General features: G+C 36.7%; 1 pseudogene; it reads left to right on the forward strand.

Moving 5' to 3' along the window:
- The first annotated feature begins 9,683 nt into the window (after positions 1-9,683).
- Positions 9,684-9,873, forward strand: LOC112919549 (U4 spliceosomal RNA; annotated as a pseudogene).
- Positions 9,874-10,157: the final 284 nt, after the last annotated feature.

Consider the following 10,157-nt stretch of genomic DNA (forward strand, 5'->3'; position numbering starts at 1 on the left):
ATATTCATGTCTTGATATTAGTGTGTAGAAAATACTATGGAGGATCTCTGCCATTCAACCAATCAATATCTAGAGTTTGATTGGAATGTTGACATATGAAATCTATTGATTAAACGAACATTTATGAAATGCCTACCATGTGCCAGAGACTGTGATCATGCACAGATACAAACATACACAAACTCCATCCTCAAGTAATACATAATGCAGTGAAAACCAGTTCAAGCGAGTGAGGATATTTCTTATGCCCACCTAGTTCTGAACTTCTGTATATAATAGTGTGAAAGTTGTTAAAACAGAGACGCATTGAGTATAGTGTTATGGAATTTTAAGCAGGTTGTGTAACTGGGGTGAACCATTACGGGGCCCTGACAGAGGAAGGTCTTGACACTGACCTATGATAGCAGAAAAATGAATCAGAAAGCACTTCTAAGAAGCTATGATACTGGATAGAGTCTTAAAGGTTAAGAAGAAGTTTACTAGGTAAGCAGAACTGGGGAGGAAAGGATAGGTATTTTAAGATGCATAAACAAGCAGAGTCATGGAAGCATGGGATAGCATGGCCTAATCTGGTATTTTATGTAACTAAAAACAGCCAAAATGAAGAGTGTGCCTGAAAGCATTGCAGGAATTGAGAATGGGGAGTATGTTGAGGGTCAAACCATGCACGGTGGAGTATGTCAGGCTTAGAAGTGTGATCTTGGTGCTGAAGGTAACGGGGTGGCTTTGAAAGGTTTGAGCATGGGAACATTGCTATCAGATGTGTGCTTTCAAAATATCTGACAGACAACATCCCTATCCCACCCCTGGCGTCCCTCACTCCTTTTCCCTTATTCTATTTTCCTCCATGACACTTATCACCACCTGGCATACTATTTGATTTGTTGGTTGTCAGTCTCCCTCTGCCAGAATGTGAGCTCCATAAGGACAGATAGATAAGCACCTGTCTTGCATTAAACACTCATTAAATAAATGGCATATGGAGCAAATTTCATACAACTTCTCATCTTCAAGCTCACTCATTTATTTGATTGCCATTTCTTCTGGGGGCAATTTATTTTGGTGGGGTAGCCAACATTCTATAAACATGAGAATTAAAATTGAAATCAAGATTCTTTTGGTTACTCCTTTAAATTGGCATTAAGGAAAAACACTTTATCACCAACGATCCATTCTGACTTCTTTCTCAAGAAAGCAGGTACCCATCTAGCATCATCTAGACTAGATCTCAAAGGCCACATGCCTTTAATAAACAGGGACAAAAATAAGACAACAGAATAGCTTTATTTGGCATTTTATCCCCACTCGAAAAAAAATAATACTTATAAAAGTTTATCATATCTATGATTTTTTTTTTACTTTAATGCATTTAGGAAGAAATCTAATACAATGATTACTGAATTAGTACACTTCACAACAAGAGTATTTTAACAGGGGTGTCTGGCAGGCACAGTCAGTAAAGTGTGTGACTCTTGATCTCAGAGCTCATGAGTTTGAGCCCCACAGTGAAGTGAAAAGCAGAGTTTACTTTTAAAAATAAATAAATAAATAAAAATTTAAAAATAAATTGAATCCATTCCTAACACCTTTATTAGAAATGGGCTCAATAAAAAAAATAATATTTTAATGATCTATAATTTTAACTCCTTAAATTTACATTGAGTTCCTTAAATGTTTGTATATTTAAGTAATTAGTTAATAATTATATCTGATAAAGTTTTAATCTGGATGTTTCAGACCCACCACATTTTCCAGAATTAGGCATGCTTTCATTTGTTTCATGATGTTTCCTCACCAGTTGGGAAATAATTCAGTTGGGTTTCATCGTGCAGTATGCATCATGGATCCCAGCTGCATTGGGACCTTTATTTACTTCCTGCCTTTGATCACTAGTCTTATCCCCTGACTCATTTTGAGTAGGAAAGTTCCATGCTTGATTCTGTCAACCCACATCCTGCCATCCTAAAAGCACAGGATGCAATTTTCCCTTGCCATCTCTAGAGTATTTTATGTTGCTCGTGTCTCTCACTCTTTGATGACTTCCAAGACCCTCTCTTTGGATATAGTCTTTGAAAGAAGCCAGCTGGGCTCTCCCTGGCCTGCCCCATCAACTGACCCTGGTGTCTACTCTGCGTCTACCTACTAGGTTTTATTTTGCCAAGTCTAAATTTGGTAAACCACAGTGAGCTGCTCTCCATCTTCAGTTCAAAGCGGTCCTCTACCAATTATTGCTCTCATTTGTTTGATATTTAGGAAAGGATTTGGGCTCTCTATTCCTTGGGAAATTATTTAGCTGGAATGTGATCTTCAGAGCTCAAAATTCAATCTATTGCTTGCCGTGACTCAGAAACAATTACTATTTCCACCCAGAAGAAAAATCTTCTTAAAATAACAGTTCTTTAAAAAAAAAAATGGGGGAAAAGTCATTTTTAAAAGTCAAACATTTAAATATTATTACTGAAAGGCTATTAAATACATTGTATGTCTTAAGTGTTGATTGAGATACCTTTGTGTTTAAATTCAATCCTGGAAATTAAAAATAATAAAACAGAAAGAAAAGAGAAAAAAAGATTAGGGGCAAGTACAGAACTCTAAGAAATAAATGAAAAGTGCTCCACATTTTTAAATGCTATTAAATGACGGTGCTGATGTCATCTTTTGAAATGTCAGGAACTATGGAAAGACTATGACGTTTACTTGTAAATTAACAAGTTAGCCCGTCACAGTCATAAATGCTCTTCGAAGACATGAGATTCCTGGTCAGAGACGAGAGACTTTACTACACACAGCACAGCAGGCAACATGAGCTTCAAGTTCATGTTGGTTCCTCTTATGTCCCAGGGCCCACAGGCGTGGTGAAAGTGGTCCAAGTGGGTGCTGCATGATATCTATCACAGCTGGAGAATTCTAAGCTCAGGAAACCCCAGTCTTATAAGGAGTTGCTAAACATATCTGCCCAACCTTTTCCAGAAACAGCTATTATCTTTATCATTCTTGTCAGGAAGCAGATCCTCCCTCTATTCCAGAAAGATCTCTTTCTTTCAAGTGCTGTGCCATGAGCACTAAAAATATAGTATGGAGTAAAAGCTGTCACACGACCTGTAGAAACACCATGGAGAATTGACTCGAACAATATCCATCCCTAATGTAGTCTTTAGAAATATAAAAACGTTGAAAGATTATAAGGACTATAACTCAACTTTATAAGACGTTATTGCAGCATTCAGTAACAAACACAACCACTATTAATTCAGCAAACATTTTGAACCTCAAAACTAGTCATCATTATCAGCAATAAAAAGTTTAACATAGTAAGCACTGTTTTGCATGTGGCACAATGTAAACTTGTTCCAGAAGACAGAATGTTCAAGTAGTCTATATGATCTTACATTAAAGTAAAACTTCCTATGGATAGCTATAGAGTAAATAAATAATAATGACAATAGCGTAGACTTTTATAATTATGTAAATTTCTAGGGGTAACTGTTTTCTGTCTTTATAGAAGAAATTGAAGGGGGAAGTTATTACAGTAAAAATATAAAATGGAATATATTATGACCTTTCCTTATCTTTCCTTTTTCTTATACCTTAAACAATATCTACTTGCTCCTCACTCTTAGCTAACTGTTCTCTTATTTCTCCAAGAAAATGTTGTCAATTAAAAGAAAATCATCTTGTTTCCAATCACCAAATCTACCAACCTACCTATCCATGTCTATACTTTGTTCCCTCCTGTTAATTGAATTAACTCATCCTCTTCTCTTCTGTTTTTTTAACCTAGATCGCATCCTCTTGCAGCCTCTTCAGAGAATTTTTTCTAGCATTTATCCCCTGACTCTATCTATCCTGCATCATCAATATTCTCCTTATTACTGGCTCATTCTTATCAGTATATGAACGTGCTTCAAAAAACTCTTAAGAGGGGTGCCTGGCTGGGTCAGTTGATAGGGTATGTGACTCTTGGTCTCAGGGTTGTGAATTTGAGCCTCATGTTGGGTATGGAAATTACTTAAAAATAAAATCTTTAAAAAAAAAAAACCCTCTTAAGAAAACTCTTTCCTGACCTCCTGTCTGCCTTCAGTTGTCACCCCATCTCCCACTTCCTCAAAAGAGATCTCTAAATAGTCCTTGTCTCCACTCCCTCACCTCCCCATCTCCTCAACTAAACATCCCTCCCTCCCCATCACCCCACTGAAACCACTATTCTTTAGGTCAACATTTATAGGTACCAAATAGACAAAATTTCAGCTCTTGGTTCTAGTAGAGTATAGACAAAATTCTACTCAAAAACACAATAATCAGCTATCTAATTTACAAGGTGCAAACAATATCTGTCTTCCCTACTTCACAGAGTTGTTGTAAACCAGGTGATAATGCAAGTAAATGTATCTGTAAGCCCCAATGTATCTGTAAGCCCCAACTCACACACATGTAAGTATTGTGAATTTCTAGGCTACAATTAGAGACATGGATTTTGGGGTTTCTTATGAAGTTCCAGTGTAACACAAGAACTAGAATGTAGTAGATTGTCCACAGACATTGGTTGAACAAACCAATAAACAAATGAAGAAATGGGAATGTTCCGTTTGGTGGAGACTCTGGCTGGAAGTAAGTGGAAGCAGCTAACTAGAGTGGTGTCAAGAGACCAGTGTCTTGAAAATACAGCAGGAAAGTCATTCCTCCCTAAGCAACATGCAGAAACCCCTCCTCCAAAATATCTAAGGCCTCGAATAACTAAGCCTTCATTTTGTTCAAGGACTTGTCCAAGCTTTCGAAGGATCCTTCTTGTCTAAGTTCCTATTTAACTGAGGAGCTATCTCATACAGCCACACAACACAATAAAGATAACACATATAGACATATAAGACATGCCTTTTAGGGCACCTGGGTGGCTCAGTCAGTTGTCTGCCTTTGGCTCCATCATGATCCCAGGGTCCTGGGATAAAGCCCCACGTTGGGCTCCTTGCTCAGCAAGGAGTCTGCTTCTCCATCTGCCTCTGTCATGCTCTCTCTAGCTTACTCTCTCTTTCTGTCTCTCAAATAAATAAATAAAATCTTAAAAAAAAGAAAAGAAAAGATATGCTTTCCCACTTAGGCAAGATTCAAATATCAAAACTAATCAACACCATCAACAAAAATATAAAATGTGTCAAACTCAGTAAGAATATATTTTTGTCATCTGGTGAACAATTGCTTTAGGATATTTTTAAAATAAGCTAATGAAGATGTTGAGACCCTGCACTGGGAAAAACAACAGCTTACTTTGTAAAGTTCCACTTAAGTTATGATGGTCTCCTGTCTAAAAAATACTCAAACTTTGGTGACCCACATCATAATGTCCCAGACTTTCCCACATAGTCTAGTGGGGTACTTGGAGGCTGGACTGGTCAGCATTAGACCAAAAAAGTAAATGTGCTGTTTTCAGATATTTCATTTAAGGTTGGACATTAAGGTGGACATCAGTGTAGCATGCGACAGTTTATGGGGGAGAGCAAGAAAGCTTGACGTAAGCACGATGTTGCTGCCACGGTAAACAGTGCTGCAAACCAAAGAAATTTAAAGGACATGCCTTATTGTCAGGTTTAACTTGTTTTACAAATCCAAACAGTCACCCAGCTTTTAAAAACCTATTTCTGCTTCAAAAGCTAACATTTAATGATAAAGATAAAATGAATGTATTTGTGCACATAAATACATGTTCATTATAATTTTTGCCAAATAACTTAATTTTTCAATGTTCTGTATAGGAAATTGTCAGAGGAGCTAATAATAAAGACAGAGAAATTTTATTTTTATAAAGATTTTGTTTATTTGCTCATGAGAGACAGAGAGAGAGGCAGAGACACAGGCAGAGGGAGAAGGAGGATCCCTGCGGGGAGCCTGATGTAGGACTTGGACCCAGAACCCCAGGATCACGACCTGAGCCAAAAGTAGACACTCAGCCACTGAGCCACCCAGGTGCTCCAAGACAGAGAAATTTTAACAAAGTAGTATCACTAAAGAGCTAAGATATATTCTACTCCTTTCTAGAGATATACATCTACAAACTTGAAATATAAAGTTTTTGAAATATTGTTTTGTCAATATAGTCCTTTTCTTTGTATCTTGTATACTACCCTCCTAAATTATACCATACAAATATTTGGCTGAGCACAGACTTGGAGCATCAAAAAGACTCGGATTTGAATCTTCAATGTGTCACTTATTAAATGGCATGTCTCCTCACAGGAAAGTTTTTTAAAGTGGGCATATGGTTGGATACTCCTGTCATGTGATTTCTGGCTCTGACTTTGTCCTATTGGGGCACCATCAAATTAAGTGGCTCTGCTTGTGGAATTACATTAGGTTGCATGCCCAATGTAGGCAGGAAGCCTGTCTAGCTTGTGAAACACTGTATCCTCCACATCTACACAAAATGTGGCTCATCTCGTTACTTATTTGTTGGAGAATTAATGGATGAATGAGTGGCACAGAACATTGTTTCTCTGCCTTTTGATTCCTTTCAAAGTTCACTTGAAGTCATCTTTACATGAATTTTTCCATACTGATATTTCTATTGTATTTTATTGTTCCAAGTTACTCAGGGTGTATTATTGGATTATTGATTTAAAACCTTGATCCTACCCATGTTAGTCTTCTAATTTGAGTAGGAAAATCAAGTTTCATAACCTATCTCCTGTTTACTTTAAAAATAAGGAGCAGAACACTTAAAATAATATGCAAAAAGTAATGTCACTAGCAAGCCAGGAAAAGAAACTGGAAAAAAAAAAGAATTTTGCTCTGTGATATTTTTCATTTTTTTTTAGAGATTTTATTTATTTATTTTAGAGAGAGAGAATGTGCACATGTGCTAAAGTGAGTAGTGGGGAGAGGTAGAAGGGGGAAGGACAGGGACAAGCAGACTCCACACTGAGTGTGGAGTCCAATGCCAGGCTGGATCCTATGACCCTGAGATCATGACCTGAGCCAAAACTAAGAGTTGGACACAACCAGCTGAGCCACCCAAATGCCCCTCTATGACATTTTCAAAGGTTTTCTTTCTGAACTTAATGTTGATCTCTAATTTGATGAGGGTGTGAATAAGTAACACTTTGATCCACTCTGGAAGGAGTCTACCAGTGTGATAATTATGGTGAGCAACTTTGCAATCTCTACTAAAAGCTTTACAAATGTTTACATTCTTTGCCTAGTTTTTCACTTCCTTGACTTATCCTAAGAAAATAATCAGAGATACAGGGTACCTCCTTGGCTCAGCGGTTGAGCATCTGCCTTCCGCTCAGGGTGTGATCCGATCCCAGAGCGCTGGGATCGAGTCCCACATCAGGCTCCCTGCAGGAAGCCTGCTTCTCCCTCTGCCTATGTCTCTGCCTCTCTCTGTGTCTCTCATGAATAAATAAATAAAATATTTTTAAAAAATAATCAGAGATGCATCCCTGTGTAGGGATGATATGGATAAGGGTATTAATTGAAAATAGAGTAAAAATGTACTAACATAGGAGGTTGAGTTGGTACAATAGAATACCAGGAAGTTACTCAAATTTGTGTAAGGGAGGAATGATTATACTTGAAAATTACCAAAGAAAGAGGAATAAATCACAAATATAAGTGAAAACTACTCCAATTATTCAAAATACAAATTAGAAATGTATGTATTTTAAATATTATATTTATATTTTATTCATGATATATACATGTGTTTATATAGACTAGAATAAAACATGTTAGATTTTATGAGGTTATTCTGCAATAACAAATAATCCTAAAATTTAGAGACATAAAATAAAGGTGAAATTCTTGCTTTTGTTTCATGTCAGCTGAGGTCAGCTGTAGCTCTGCTTCATGAATCCTCTTTGTTCTACTATTTAGTCTGAAGATACAGTCCTTCTTTGGTACTTTGTTCTTCACGTGTAGAGAAAGAAGAGTCGAGGGAAAGCCATGTGACAACAATTTCCACAATAACCATTATCTAATTTTAGGGCTAATTTTTCTTTTCTTCTTCATACTCCTATATATGTTACTTTTTTTCTGTAGTGAACACATATGTTACTTTTAAAAGCAGGGGAAAAGAATCACACACAAAAAGAAATCCATTGTATTATACCACATGGCTCACCTCCTGTTTTACTTCCTCCTGATTAAGTTGTATACTGTCAATCTGTGATCAAGTGTGTTCTGATGTATCATTGGCTCCAAGTGTTGTTGATCTGGTTGGTCTGTCATTCTTTCTCACTGAGTCATGTGTAGACTACTTTTAACACCTTATAACTCCATAAAGTAGATCTATAAACAGTATCAATTACATTACTGAAGAGTGGCTATTGGTATGGCATATTGCCCAGTGGTTCTCAGCTGGAGATGATTCTGCTCCCCAGAGGTCATTTGGCAATGTCTGGAGACATCTTTGGCCATCACCGTTTGGTGGAGGAAGAGTTTGCTTGTGACACCTAAGTAGATAGAGGCCAGGAATGCTGCTAAGACAAGCTCCTCCCACCTCCCAAAAAAGTATGCAGCTGAAAAGGTTAGAAGTACTAAGACTGAGAAACCATGTGGCTCCATGATCGTGTAATTCATACTTAAAAAGGAAACTAGGAATGGTGCAAGCAATTTGACACCTAAGTCTTACAAGCTCAGCCTTCAGACAAGGATGGTGTACTCACATCAATGTAACATGTAATTGAAGACAGTGTGTTAACCGGCCTCATTGACCAATCAGAATATACATTCATGCATCTTACCATCAGGACTTATGGTCTAAGTTAAAATTTAAAATAATTTAGAAAAAAAAAAAAAATAGAAAAAAAAAAGAAAAAAAAAAATAAAATAAAATAATTTAGAAATAATGTCTGAATGATGACTTTGAGATTCAGTCTTGAGAGCGATTGGTCTGGGCTTTTGCACAGGAAATTGTTGACCACATGAGGAGGAAGATTTGGAAAAAAGCAAGGAATGTTATGATGCTTTGTCAGTCTTGAGTAACTTCAATCCTGCAACCATTACCATCATTTGTGTCCATGTGTATCACTTCACCTTCATCTATTATGTATTTTAGATGATAGGCAACAGGAGTAACATCACCACATATTCAGAAGCATCTTATAATATTTGTCTTACACATTCTATTGTCAAGGTTATTAACTGACTACAATCTTATTCTAAATTTCAGACAAATATTACCTGCATATTTCAATTTTAGAGATCATTTTGTAAAAGATTCCACTTCAAAAATTATTTTTAAATAATTAAAATGTGACCTGTGTTGTCTTTACTACTTGCCATATCTTTCCCTATTCCTTACTTAGAAACACCATCCCACCAAAACTCAAAGGCCTCTTTTGCCATTTGCTCTGTGCTGAAATTCCACATCTTCACAAAACAGTACATCCTTCACCCCTAGTATGTAGATTAGCATCACACCCATGTAATAAGCCCCATCACATCACTGCAGTGAAACCTGTCTCTTGGTGAAATTATGGACTTCTAAAAAAAAAAGAGACTCCTTATAATCTATCTTTGTAACCCCAGAGATTTACAGTATCCAGTCATGGCAGGGGTCAATAAATGATTATGGGTTATGAATTCCCTCAGTGACCAGGTTTAATTAGAGAGAAGGAAGAATGAATTAAAGCTGCTTTTTATATTAAGGGGTGAATTGAGTAGTCTTTCAAAAGAGCACATATGTATATAGCTTTGCACAGTGGCAGTATCGTCGCCAATGAGGTTTACCTGAGGCACGATTATAGCTAATCAAAAGATATCTATCTATCTATCTATCTATCTATCTATCTATCTATCTATCTATCATCTATCTATCATCTATCTATATATGTGACGTATGTTGACACACAGGAATGAATATCTGCTGGTGAGATTTCATCAGGAAGACTATAGAATAGGAATCATATTTTGAAGCAAGAGAGGCTTTCTAGGTTCCTCAATTCATTAGGCAATGCCCTATGCCAACGTGACCAGGTCCTACCCTGCTCTAAAAAATAAAGCTACACCTAGGACACTGTTCTTTACTATGTGAGTTCTTCAAACTGAAAAATATTTTTCCTGAAATCATAGCTGATGAAATTCTAACACACTTGCAATGATATGGCTAAAATATATTTGACTACATATTAACAATATGTAGTTTTGATATAAGAAATCATTTT

Source organism: Vulpes vulpes, chromosome 1 (assembly GCF_048418805.1).
Source record: "Vulpes vulpes isolate BD-2025 chromosome 1, VulVul3, whole genome shotgun sequence".
NCBI lineage: Eukaryota > Metazoa > Chordata > Mammalia > Carnivora > Canidae > Vulpes > Vulpes vulpes.